The sequence below is a fragment of the Rattus norvegicus genome, chromosome 5 (assembly GCF_021556685.1).
Source record: "Rattus norvegicus strain SHRSP/BbbUtx chromosome 5, alternate assembly SHRSP_T2T, whole genome shotgun sequence".
NCBI lineage: Eukaryota > Metazoa > Chordata > Mammalia > Rodentia > Muridae > Rattus > Rattus norvegicus.
This window is the reverse complement of record NC_141538.1, coordinates 77,701,152-77,715,114: the sequence shown is the minus strand read 5'-3', so window position 1 is coordinate 77,715,114 and position 13,963 is coordinate 77,701,152. Positions and strand designations below refer to the sequence as shown.

General features: G+C 42.7%; 1 protein-coding gene and 1 pseudogene across 16 annotated transcripts in view; both read right to left on the bottom strand.

Annotated features, from left to right (window-relative positions):
• Palm2akap2 (PALM2 and AKAP2 fusion) overlaps positions 1 to 13,963 on the bottom strand; it is a 461,068-nt gene that overhangs the window by 124,457 nt on the left and 322,648 nt on the right.
• Positions 12,253 to 12,353, bottom strand: LOC120103234 (U6 spliceosomal RNA; annotated as a pseudogene).

The following is a 13,963-nucleotide window of genomic DNA, read 5'->3' as shown; positions in this document are numbered from 1 at the left end:
ACACAACCAGAAGGTGCTCTGTAGTTAACCCATCGCTGCTATTATTCTGTCTCCCCATCCCTCCGCTGCAGAGGAAGCAGCTCCAGACAACCAAGATGCCTTTGCCATTTTATTTTGTCTCTTTTATTTCCTTTCAGACTACAAAACCATTGGTTCAGTCAACGACTTCTTAAATCTTTTGGAAACTCTATCTGATTCTAGAATCAAAACTAAGGCTACTTCAGATCACCAAGCTAAAGCCAGGCATGGTGGCTCACGACCATGATCTCAGCATGTGGGTGATTGAGACAGGAGCATTACCACAACTTTGAGGATAGCCTGGGCTAGATAACAAGACCCTGTCTCCAAAACCCAACACGATCAAGAAACAGATGTTTGAGCCAAACTGTAGCTTTTAATTACACAGTTGTGTCAGACCTTCGTGGGTCCCCTACAGTGTTTGACCCCTGCTGATGCATGTAGAAGCCTTTTGTTCCTAACAAGGAATGGCCTGGCCCTGAAGCAACACACCTGGATGGTACACCTGGGCTATAATCAGTTCCTGTCTTTTGTTCCTCTTTCTTTGTTCCTGAGGGCTTAAGCCGGTTTTCCCACTGTGCTTCCTGGAATTTTCCACCTGGTGTATATATTCGGTGAATAAAGTAAAAGATTTTGCATTCTCATGACACGAATGACCCGAGTATGTGTTTTTTTCCTTAAACCCCCACAGGCTTACGCCTGACTCTGGGTACCGTGTCGGTGAGGGCACCGACAAATAGAGGTCCCACCAAGATCAGGAAAGTGAGGAAAATACCTGATGGGGTCCTTCTGGAAGAAGGAGGGACATGTTGGGTAAAATGGGCCAGGAAAGGCCTCAGGAGGCAGGATACAGAAGAACCGTGGGAATTGAAAGCACGTGTAAAGAAAAATAAAGATTTGGGCTAGTGGTGAGTAAACCTTGTAAAAAGGGACAAGGTAATATTGGTAAAATGTTTTTGTGTATGTGTTCTTTTAGAGTTATGCTAAAATCTAGAGAAGCAAAGTCAATTCTCATAGATGCTTTTAGTCTTTGGACCCCTGACTAGAGACAGTTTACACCCTAGACATGAGAGAGAATGGGTTTGAGAAAAACAGTCCCACCAGAGCCTCTGTTGATGCTTTGGCAAAAGAAGGAAAATGAGCTTAAGCTTTTTTGGAGCTCTCCTAAGGACAGAAGGAGGGTGGGAGATGTCCTGCCTCCTTGCTGGCTCCTATTGGAGAAATGCTTATTTCTGGTTCTGGGTCCTTTAGGTAGGATATCTGGGTCCCTTTGGTGGGACACTATCTAGTTCTTTCTCTCTATGTCTATTATTGTCTGCCCTTGGTGCACCAAGCTGCCCATGTCTGTCAGTCCATGTCTGGTTTTTGCTTCTTGTTGCTTGAATCTTTTGTGTTTCATGTTTAAAAGAAAAAAAAATTGTTAAAACTTTAAAAGCTGGTTGATTCACCCCTTGATTTAGTTTTAACTCCTTTCACGAAAGGAACAAATAAGTAAAAAGCAGTTTCAATCAGCCTTTGGAACCCTGCATCTGTAGCTAGGAGCCTAGATCAGCTGGAGAAGCCCCCCACCCCCACCCCCACCCCCACCCCCACGCCCCAGGGCTGAATGTTCACCTGAGCTGATCTTAAAGGTGCCAGCAGTTTCACAGCTTCTATGGTAATGGAGCTGATGGCTGTTTCTCTTAGGAAAAAATCCCTGACTGTGATTATTGGATTCAACAGGTGACAAGGTGCTTCTCTTGAAAATTACAGCGAGAAAAAGTAAAAATGGTGTTTGGTCTAAATATTAAAGATATGCATAGCCACTTCATCTTTGTTTCTGATTGGTTTGAATGTATAAATATGCTTTACATGTCTTGGTTATAAACTATTGGCTTTTAAGTTATTAGGTATGGTTAAAAAATTGTAACATTGGTAAAAGAAACTTGGTTTAAAACTGGTAATTTGAATGGAGTCACTCTAGACAACACATGGCATGAGCCAACCCAGGGAAAAAGGTCTAAATTGGGATAATATTTTTATGGAATTCTTATCCTAGAAACCAGACTTATAAAAGAATTTAGGGCAATGTCTCTTTTTGTTGAGGTATTGGAGACCGCACCATCATGCATTCATATGCAGGAATTGGCAGTCAAACTTTATAGCACGAGGGATAAACGCGGTGTTTTGAAGAGACTGGATTTTGGAGACTAGATTGTTTGTTGGAGGTTGAGTTTTGCTTTCCAAAGTTGTGGTTGTGCTCTGGTGTTGCAAAGAGAACTTAAAGATTGTGGTTAAAGATTGCCAGTGTTACACTGGCTAACTTACACATATTTGTAATTAAGAAAAAATCAAACAGGTAGAGATTGTTACAGGATTTACAAAGGGTTTATGAGGCTATGGAACTTGAGAGAGCATTACAGCCTCACAACCTGTTTGCTTACTCCAACTGCCATTTCAAGAAATACATATAAACTTATTATATATTTAGAGGATTGTTTTTATGCCATTCCTTTACATCCTGGTGATTGTGAAAGGTTTATGTTTAGTGAGCTTGCTTATAATTTTGGAGAGCCCATGAAATGATATTGAAGAATTTTACAAAAGAATAGCTAATAGCCCTACAATATGTAAAAATTTTGTCGGTGCTTCAATACAAGAAGTTAGGACTTTGAATCTTTCAATATATTATTCATTATATAGGCATTTTATTATCTGATCCTTCTGAAGGAATTTTACTACAAGCCTTTGCTCTTACAATGTGCTTTAAATTTTTGGAGTAGTTACTACAGAAAAGATTCAAAGACAATGTCCTTTTCGATATTTGAGACATCGGCTATATCCTAAACAAATTGTGGCACAGAAAATTCAAGATAGTCTACTTTAAATTATTTTTAAAAGCTTCTAAAATATGTTAATTAGCTAAGACCTCATCTTAAGCTTACCACGGGAGGGCTTAAGGCTTTGATATCCTCAGGGGAGATAAAACTGTTGTTGTGTTAATACAAAATTGTAGGATAGAGTCATGGAAGTATTTTAAAAAGGAACCTGGTGAAACATACCTTATTCCAAACAGCAATTAAGTTGGTTATTACAAAATACTGATATTTGGGTTGGGGATTTAGCTCAGTGGTAGAGCGCTTGCCTAGTAAGCGCAAGGCCCTGGGTTTGATACCCAGCTCCAAAAAGAAAAAAAAATACTGATATTTGGCCTATTACATATACAAAATTTTCAGGCAAAATTGATAATTTTACTCTATGCATGCTTTTGTATTTCCTGTAAATTTGTGCATGCAGCCCATAGAAAATGCACTTACTCTCTTTATAGATGGTTCATCTAATGAGAAGGCAACTTATATAATTGAATCACATGTTTATTCTCTTGAGTTTCCCCCTGCTTCAGCACAGATTATTGAATTCTGTGCTGTAGCCACTGTTTTTAAAATGTTAAAATCAAGCTTTCAATTTGTGTACTGATAGCCAATGCATAGCTTATGGCTTACAATTGATTAAAATTTTTCCATTTTAAGATGCTGCTAACCCTCAAATTTTACAATTATTTATGCTAATACAACTGATTTAAGAGAATGTACTGTTCCTTTATAGCCCATTTAAGAACTCAGACTAGATTGCCTGGACCCTTTACTTTCCTATATCCCAGATTGGACAAGCTGCCCCGATTCAAGCTTTCAGACCTTGTGGGACAGAGAACATGGAGACTGTAGAAAATGCCTTCAGAAAATCAAAGATAAGGTATGACTCTTCTCTTCCCTTTTATGTGACAAGTTATTCTGACTCAATCACAGACTGGTCAATCCAATATTAGAAATAAGACTTTTCATTTGGAAGATTGGTTCTGGACATTTTCAGAGGTACTTAAAAGTTCACAATTGTCTTGTATGAAGTCACATTTGCAGTGGAAAAAAATTGATACAGGAGCTGGATTTTAAACAAATGTTAGCACATGTGTTAAAACTTCTAATCTTTTATTTATTGGTCATGTTAAAGTTACTTTTGTTTCTTCTACAATATTTAATGTAAGTTATATTGATTGTACACTGTCTAATTTTGTTACTGTATTGAAATCTGGCATAAACCAACGTTTGTTTCATTGCATGTGAGTATTATAGGACCTTGATATTCTAAAAGGCTTACAAATATTGGAAGAAGTGAGTCAGGCTTTAAATAGAAGCAATAAGATAGTGGGTTTGTTCATTGCTGGAATAGTAGTATAGCTATTTAATTAATAACACTATTGCTTCAACTCAAGAAATTAAAACAGTTACTTTTGTTGATCATTTAGCAAAAATGTTAATGTTTTGAGTATTTAAGAAGATGTATCCATCAACAATGGATTGATGATCTTGGTGTTACAGAAATGGTGCTAATGCTGGAGATTCTTCGCAGGAATGCTATCTTCATGAGGCTGCTGGGTACCAGAGAACTCTGCCCTGGTTATGCGGATCTCAGGCATGGTTGCATTGTCTGTTGGTCATTCTAGAGGGAAAACCAGCTGACCCCAAACCATCATGGGAAAGACTTTGACATCTTTGCTGCTATTGTAGCAGCTATTGCTGCTGCAGCCACTGTGTCTGCAGTGTCTGGGATTGCCCTCTCCCAATCTGATGTTAAGGCAAGCACAGTAGTTAAACTTTCAGGAGAAGTTGCTGACAATTGGGAATTCTAAATTTAAATCAACAGTTAGTGATCTTACAGGAACAGCTTGACAATGGCCCTCGGTGTTATAGCCCTCAGTGCTATGGCCCTCGGGCGCCACAGTGCCTTGTGATTCTTATCACATGCGCAAACAGCACTCCCAGTTGTGGGCAACGACTAAGCAGGTGTTGCTCTCCTTGGCAGGAGACAATCCCTCTGCCCAAATCTGGCTCAGCCTTTACAAGAAGCAGTTAGTCAAAGACGGGCAACTCTTTGGGACCAATCCTCACCTAAGACAGGGGGCTCTAAGACTGGCAGAGTTTCTCAGAGACAGGCAAGAGGTTGGCAACCCAAAGTGTCCTAAGACAGGCACAGCTTAATAAAAAATAAAAAGGGGGGACTTGTCAGACCCTCCTGGGTCCCCTACAGTGTTTGACCCCTGCTGAAGCCCTGCTGATGCATGTAGAAGCCTTTTGTTTCTAACAAAGGAACACCCTGGCCCTGAAGTGGCACACCTGGGTAATATAATAATCAGTTCCTGTCTTTTGTTCCTCTTTCTTTGTTTCTGAGGGCTTAAGCCGATTTTCCCACTGTGCTTCCTGGAATTTTCCACCAGTGAACTTGGGGTATATATTCGGTGAATAAAGTAAAAGATTTGCGTTCTCATGACATGAATTACCGGAGTATGTGTTTTTTCTTAAACCCCCAGGCTTACGCCTGGCTCTCAGTACCACATCGGTGAGGGTACCAACACAGTTGTCAGCCTTGAAAGAAAAAAATCCAAACCCACAAATACATAAACATCAAACCACTTTGTGACATATGATTTCTAGACTTAGCAAATAAAAATACAGACTGTCCAGTTAAATTGAACTTTAGGTCAACAACAGGTGATTTCTTAGGTTAAGTACGAAGTTTGCTTTATGTGGTATTTAGGATATACAAACTGTTAAAAAATTATTCCTTAAGAATTATCCCAAGTTCACCTTTATTTGGGTCTGCAGGATATTGGTGGTGGGGGGTGGATTTGATTTTTGGTGCTTAAAGTTGAATCTAGGTCTTGAACATGCTAAGCACATGTTCTGCTAGTGAGCTAATTTTATCTGGCTTAGTTATTCCTGCCCATCTCTAGAGCCCTCCTAGGTCAGCTAGCAACAACTGAAACAAAAACAAACAAAACAAACAAAATAAAAAAAAACCCACCAAAAACCAAACTCAAAAAAAATTTCCATTTACTATTCAAACACAGAAGTTACAAAATATCTTTTTAAAATTTTTGATACAGGGTCCTACATTTTAGCCCAGGCTGCTCTGGAACTCACTATGTAGCCAAGGCTGACTTCAAACTCCTGACAATCCCCCCTGCCACATCTTTGAGTGCTAGGATCACAGTCATGAGTCACCACTCCTGACTTCTAAGAGTCTTTCTATCTGGTATAAAACCTGGCTTCTGAATCTTTGGTATGTGAACTAACGTCAGCCACCACAGCTGTGATGGAATCTTCGAAAAGTGTTAGGAATAGATTTCCTTTGCAGCATTGTGTTGAGGATTATATGAGATGAGATGAACAGAAGGAGAAAACAATAGTAAAATAAAAGAGAAGGTGCATGTGAGTGTTTGGCACAGCTCTTAACTCAGAACAAGCAATCCATCCCAACTATTACTGTTAGCAAGAGAACACAGTGAGGAGCTGAAACAGCTCAGGAAGGACCTGGGGTCTTTGCTTTGCCAGGCATGATCTATGTATATGTAAAGGAGATGCTGGGACCTCAGACATTTGTTTTATTTGACAAAGAGGCATCACACAGGAATAATAATTACATTGTGGAGTAGAGTAGTTTATGACAAATCCTTTCAAACTCATTTCATTTAAAATGTTTGGTTTTCTTTATTAAATATTTATTTTTATTTTATGCCAGTGAGTGTTGGCATGATGTGGTGTGCACGCACACACACACACACACACACACACACACACACACACACACACTCATACACACACTCATACACACAGTGCCCATAGAAGTCATTGAATCTCCTGAAATTGAAATTTTAGGTAGTCATGAGCTGCCATCTGGGCAGTGGGAACCCAACCCAGGGCTTCTGTTAGAACAGCTTGTTTTTAAGCATTGAGCCATCTCTCCAGCACCGCAGCCTTGAACTCTCTATCCTCCTGTCTCCACCTCCCAAGTGTTAGCACCACAGGCATTTTTCATTTCCGGCTGGTGTTTTGTTTGTGTTTGTTTGCTTGTTTCCCTTGCTGTTTTTGGTTTTGCATGATTTTAAATGCAATATTTTAAATTTATTCTTTGAAAATTTCACATAGGTATCTGAATCATATTATCCCCCACTTTCTCCTTTTAGCATCCCTCAACACCTAGTCTTTTCAACTTTACAACTTATTAAAAAGAAAGTCTCCTGAATCAAATTAGTACTACCTATCGCTCATGGATGTGAGGCCATTCCCTGGAGCTGGGCAGCCTACCATAGGCACCACATCCCATAAGAAAAATGAATATCCTTTCTCCAGCAGCCATCAACTGCCAAGAGGTCAGCTCTGCAAGATCACTTTGTAGAGCAGGCTGCCCTCAAACTCATAGAAATCCACCTGCCTCTCCTCCCAAATGCTAGGACTAAAGGATAGCTTTTTTTTTTTTCCAACTTTTATTTGCAAGTGTGTCTGAGCATCACAGGAATGCAATGCAGTCCATGGAGAGACCAGAGAGGGCAGCCAATGCCATGAAACTAGAGTTACAGATGGTTGTGGGAGGCCCTGTGGGTGTTGGGAATCTGTCTCTGGTCTTCTGGAAGAGCAGCCCAGTGCTCTTAGCAGCTCTCAGAACCATTACTCCAGCCCTGAGGACTGGACTTTTCTACTGACTTGATTTTGATTTTGTGGTCTTGTATGGGTAACCACAACTGCAGTGAGGTCATGAATTTGACAACCATACCATATCGAGAACACAGTATCTCATATCCTTTTCCCATTCACTTTCTGTTCCCTCCCTCTCCTGTGATGTCCCCCAAGTCTTTCAGAAATAGAGTGTGAGGCTGACTTTTTGAGATGGGCTCCTCTTGTGTGGCCTAGCCTGGAATGACATTTAACATTCTATGGTTATAATATGCTGGGATTATAGGCGTACACCAGCATAGCAAACTGAAAATGCGTGTATTGTGTAAAAATGTGTTTTGAGATGGAGTCTTACACATAACAGATTTGAACTCACCACATTTTTCCTGCCTCAGCCTCCCAAGTGCTAGGATCACAGATGGGAGAAATTACACCCAGTTAAAATTATTTTCTGACTTGGGTTTTTGTTTGGCTTAGTTTGGTTTGGTTCAGTGCAGGGTCTCAGTAGGCATCTCTGGCTGCCCTAGGACTTGCTATGTAGGCCAGGCTGCCCTTGAATTCACAGAGATCCTCTTGCCTCTGTCTTCCGGTTTTTTTTTTTTGTTTGTTTTTTTGTTTTTTTGTTTTTTTTGTGGAGCTGGGTACCGAACCCAGGGCCTTGCGCTTCCTAGGCAAGCGCTCTACCACTGAGCTAAATCCCCAACCCCGCCTCTGTCTTCCAAGTGAGGATTAAAAGTGTGTACTGCAATACCCATGGTATTTTGAAGAACGTTTAAGACAGTTATTCTCAAAGAGAAAGCATTGTGAAAATTGTCCCATCTAAGCATGAGTGCTTCCTCCCTAACAGGGTCAACCCCTTCTGAGAGCCACTACCTTAAATAGACTCAGAGACCTAAAAAAACGGAATGCATGGTGAAAATTTCCTTTAGCCGGGAAACAAATTTAGAGCAACCTCTATGTGTGTGCAGTGTAGACAAAACTTCTGGCCCCAGAGGTGTCTTTTTGTCCCTGGGGTCCCCAGCTCGAAACAATACCCCTCAATGTTGTCACCATTGAAAACAAAGGGCAAATGACTCTCCACCACCAGTAACAAAAGGCTCTCTAGAATGGCGTTTCATACACAAAGCCAAAGAAAGCTATAACCTGTGACCTCTATTCACCGCAGGAAGAGTCAAAATGCTTTCCCTGCTTTGTAATGGAGAACATCTGCCCTTCTCCGGGGACAGTCTCTCTCTCTCTCAGCAACACACGTTTCACACTGAGAGAACCATCCTCTTTGCGTGAGGCTGTCCACCCAGAACCTTCCTTAACTTGGAAATGTGCCCTCCTCAAACACTACCCACAGCTTCTAACGTACCTCAGGGTGCCAGTCTTCTTTGTGGCTTAAGCAAGGGAGAAATGCTGCAGATTTAATGACAGGACAAGCTTTTTCTAAGCAAAATCCTGATGTTTAGACTCTTCTTCAGAAACACTTAGTTTTTAAGTTTTTTGTTTGTTGGTTGCTTTTAAGATCGGTTCTCATTCTGCAGCACAGGATGTCTCCAAATTCACAGAAATCTGCTAGTGTCTACCTTTTGAGTACTGGGATTAAAAGTGTACAACAGCTTAGTTTTAAGTCTTAATAGGACAACCCACCATGCTGGGATTGAAGAAGCCATGTATTGTCATCCAGGACCGGAAGCATGCAATTACTGATAGAAAATAGAATAGTTTATGGTCAGGTTTCTAGGAGAGAAGCAATGGCTTTGAGGGCGGGGATGTAAGCTACCACCAACAGGAGGGAGATACCGGAAGCTAGCAGTTTTGAAGCAGGTCTTCCCAAACCCGCACTGTCCTGTTGTTTTCCTCCCGGCCAGGTTGAACTTCTTCCCTGGGCAGCATTTTAAAAGGACAGGCTCAAACAGGAGGCCTGGAAAGTGCTGTTCACTCCGTCCTGACCCAAGAATGATCTTGTAAAAACAAATTGCATCCCAGAGTTGAAGAGGTCAGCGAAGATGTTTTCTTTCCCATTCTAAGCAGCTAGGAGGTGACAGGGAAGTAGTTTAGTCAGTAAAGTGCTTGCAAGCTTGAAGGTTGGGGTTTCATCCACAGAAGCCAAGTTAACAAGCCAGGCTAGTGTTTGTAATCCCAGAACAGAAGGTCCCTAGGGCTCACAGGGCAGCCAGCCTAGCCTACTTGGTGAGCTCCAGAGCCAGTAAACAACCTTGTCTCAAAACCAAAGGTAGACAGTATCTGGGAAGCACTGACAAATGTCTTTTGGATTCTGTATACATCTGACAGCCTGGATTACTCCAGAATTCCTAGAGAAGTAACATTACATTGCAGACCAGATGAGGATGACACCCATGAAACTGCCACATTTCAATAAAAACAACCCAAGACCATGTAGCTTGTCCACTGTTTAGATATGTCTCTTTTTTTTTTTTCCCACACAGTCAGTCAAACTGCTACTCACATCTTTTAAGATTGAATTGTTTCCAAGAGTAGCTAAGCTCCTCCTTGGAGGAGTTCCAGCATCTTCGAAGCACATAGCGTCACAGAGCGCCCATGTATGTACGGCCTAACTGTGTCCAGGTGGAAGCTCCCGGTACCCGGTTACTCTGCCCGCAGGCCTTCCGGAGATAGCTTATTGCGAACTGGTCTATGGTCCACGTGGCTTCAGAAAGTGAGAGAGCCCCTTTAGTGCCTATAAACTATGCTGTCACCTTTCAGGAAGTTGTTGCTGGCAGGGGCAAACTCTTGAGTCCTTCTCTTACTCTCTTGAATTCTTCTTTTTCTGATTTTTTTTCCCTGAAAAGTGCATGATTCCACAACTAGCCTGCATGATTAGCAACTAAATGAGCAACTAAATGTTGCTCACCTGAACACACTGAACCTGTGAAAGAGCAACAGTGCCACCATGACTCCGCGATGCACTTGCAGAAATACTTAGTACCTGTTCCTCTCTTTGGCCACCTCTCTGGAAATTTGTGTATATAGTAGCATTACTGACAGCAGGAACAACGTCGAAGTTCATCAACTCGTAAAAGTATAAAACCAAACCTAAAACAGGCCTGGCTCACCTCAGAGCACTTGCCTACCATGTACCAGGCCCTGGTTCCTGCCCCGGTTTTCCAAAACAGCCCCGTAAGATATCAACACCCTGGGTGGCATAGTCATAAGCCAAATGTTACTCAGCATAAACAGAAATGAAGAGATGCTCCCATGAACTCCCCCATGAAGTCATGCTAAGCCGGGCACACAGGAGCGTGTGATCTAAGACTGTACAGCCTGGAGTTCTGCTGTCAGTGGTGACAAGGAAGAGGGCAGGTGAGGTCTCACGGAGTAGTGATGATATTTCAAAACTGGTGGGGTTGGAGGTGTAGTTCAGTGGTAAAGTACTTGCCATGGGCTTCTAACGATGCATTTGCTGAAAGTTATTAAACACCTGAATGGGTTTTATGGAATAAAAACTATATTCCCCCAAAGTATTTTTCTTTAACAGCCAAAGGGAACTGGGTGTGGTGGCAGAGATGGAGGCTGAAAACAGGAAGGGAAGGAATTCAAAGAGGCCCTTAGCTGCGTAGAAATGCTAGGGTCAGCCTGGGCTACACAAGACATTTGTTTGTTTGCTTGTTTATTTGAGACAGGGTTTCTCTGTGTAGCCCCCGCTGTCCTGGAACTCACTCTGTAGACCAGGCTGTCCACGAACTGAGAGATCCGCCTGCCTATGCCAACTGAGTGCTGTAATTCAAGGCCTGTGCCACCACTGCCCTGCTGGGTTAAGGAAAGAAAAAAATTAAGGAAGGAAGAGATGAGATATGACACAGGAAGGGAGGAGAAGAGTGGTCCTTAAAAAAAAGAAATGAAGCTGCAGAGCCTCTGAAAGATGAAAAGTGAAAACAAAGGAACCGTGAGCTACAGGAGAATCTCACTGTGCGGCCCTGGCTGGGCGAGAACTTACTGTGGTGAAGTAGCCTGACCTGGAACTCACAGGGCTCTGCCTCTCCCTCCTGAGCATGAGCTCTGGAACCAAAGGCGTGTGCTACCACATCTGGTGATTTCCTTTCCTTTCCTTTCCTTTCCTTTCCTTTTATCTTTTCTTTTCCTTTCTTTTCTTCCTTCCTTCCTTCTTTTCTTTCTTCCTTCCTTCCTTCCTTCCTCCCTCTTTCTTTCTTTCTTTTTTTTTTTTTTTTGGTTCTTTTTTTTCCGGAGCTGGGGACCGAACCCAGGGCCTTGCGCTTCCTAGGCAAGCGCTCTACCACTGAGCTAAATCCCCAGCCCCACCCTCTTTCTTTCTTTCTTTCTTTCTTTCTTTCTTTCTTTCTTTCCTTCTTTCTTTCTTTCTTTCTTTCTTTCTTCGTATTTTCATTTGCTTGTACTTTTGAGACAGGGACCTTTCAAATAGCTTAGACTTGCTTCAAACTACTACTTAGTCAAACTGGTCCCAAACGGTCAGCAATCCTCCTGCCTCAACCTCTGAAGTACTAGAATTTAAGCATGTACCACCACAAAGGAACTGGACCTGGAACTCACATATGCTAGGCAAGGTCTGTACTTCCCATTCCTTAAAAAAAAAAATCTTCTTGATGTGTCTAGCTATGAAGGGGATGTAGCAGGCCTGTGGGAACATCAAGCAAGAAGATTGGGCCGAGAATGCCACTGGAGAAGGGTAATCTGAGTGATGGCAGTGAATTAACCAGGCAAGGAGAGGAGGAGCTAGCTAGGAAGCTGTGGGTAAAGGCCAAATTGGTTTGTTTGTTTTGTTTTTAAATAGGAACATTTCATGAATCCGCGTGTCATCCTTTGGCAGGGGACTTGCTAATCTTTGCCTCATTCCATTTTAGCCCATGTGAGGCCAAGGAAAACAGAGCCACTGAGCTTTTAAAACCTGTGCCCCTGCCCTTGAGCTTGGGCTGTACTAAGTGCACTAAGAAGGCTAGGAGGGCCTCAGACAGAGGGGACTCCACAGACTGGCCTCAGTGAAAGGCGACTCTGGCTACAGACCAGATAAAGAGGGTGGGCACCGATGCAGAACTGTAGTGGAACAACTATTAATCTCGGCCGGGAGTCAGAGTGAAGAAGCCCGAGTCTCATTCACTGCTCAGAGGGAGCTTAAAACCAGGCCTGGCACTGCAGGCCTGCAATCACAGTTACTTGAGAGGTGCAGGCAAGAGGATGGCAAGTTCCAGGCCTGCTTGGGCTACAGTGAGTCTCAGACCGGCCCGGACAACAATAATGAGACCCTGTTTCAGAAGTACATAGCTCAGTGGTGGGTTAATTATCGAATGTTCTAGCATGCTCAAAGCCTTGGGTTTAAGCCCAGGACTACAAAAAGGAAAGACAAGATAATCAAGGATGGAGGGGACAGGCAGGTCCCCAAGCTCTGTCTCAGATAAGTTAGGGATGGTGACGTATACTCTTCTAGAAGGTTGGCACAGCAAAATGGTAAGTTTAAGCCTAGCCTGAGCAACTTGCTGAGAACCTGAGAACCTGTCTCTCTCTCTCTCTCTCTCTCTCTCTCTCTCTCTCTCTCTCAACAAGCTAGATCATGGCTCAGGTAAATCACTTGTCTAGCAGGTGTGAAGCCCTTGGGTTTGCTTATGCTTACCAGGGGAAAAAAAACACTCATTTTAAGTTCAGATCTTCTGAAATCTGAGTTTTAAAAGCCTGTTGCAAAATATTCGATCACACTGTGATCCCCAAGACTGTGAACTGGGAAAGCCTTGTTGTGATGTGGCTCAGCTCTAGCACACACTTTTATTCCAAGAGCTAAATAAAAGTCAACCCTAGGTCAAGGGACGGGCGGAGAAAGCAACCAGTTGACAGGGAGTGAACATAAGTAAACAGAAAGGGGAGGTCTTTGGGTTGAAGGGTATTTAAGACAGTGTGGAGGAGAAGGAGGAGAAGAAGGAGGAGAAGGAGGAGAAGGAGGAGAAGGAGGAGGAGGGGAGGAGGAGGAGGAGGAGGAAGGGGCAGGGGGAGGGGAGGGGGAGGGGGAGGAGAAGGGGAGGGGAGGGGGGGAGGGGAGCTGGGTGCTCTCGCTGCCTCTCTGAGCTAGCAGGCTTTCATCATAGGGTCTAGCTCCTTAATCTGCGTTTGGTAAATCAAACATTTGGGAATTTTGTTTTATAAGACAACAGTAGTCTGTTAAGTTCCGGTTTCAGCTGCAAAGGGGATTCCCACAGCCAGGAAAGTTTTAGCAAACAATGATCCTACCATTCATTCATTCAGTGTCTGAACAAGCATCAACACAGAATAAGACAGCTCAAAGCCCCCCTGAAGTATGACTGCCCTTTCTTGTCATGAATGATGATGGCCCAGGCTGAAATAAAGTCAACATTTCCCCCAAAACAAGAACAGGAGAAAGCAACTCAGAAAGGGTGAATATGGTAAAGCGAGAAAACATGACAGATTTACGCAACATGGCTTTTTGGCCTCTGTGGCATTAGTAGTCAGCAAGCGTAGATACTGTTCTT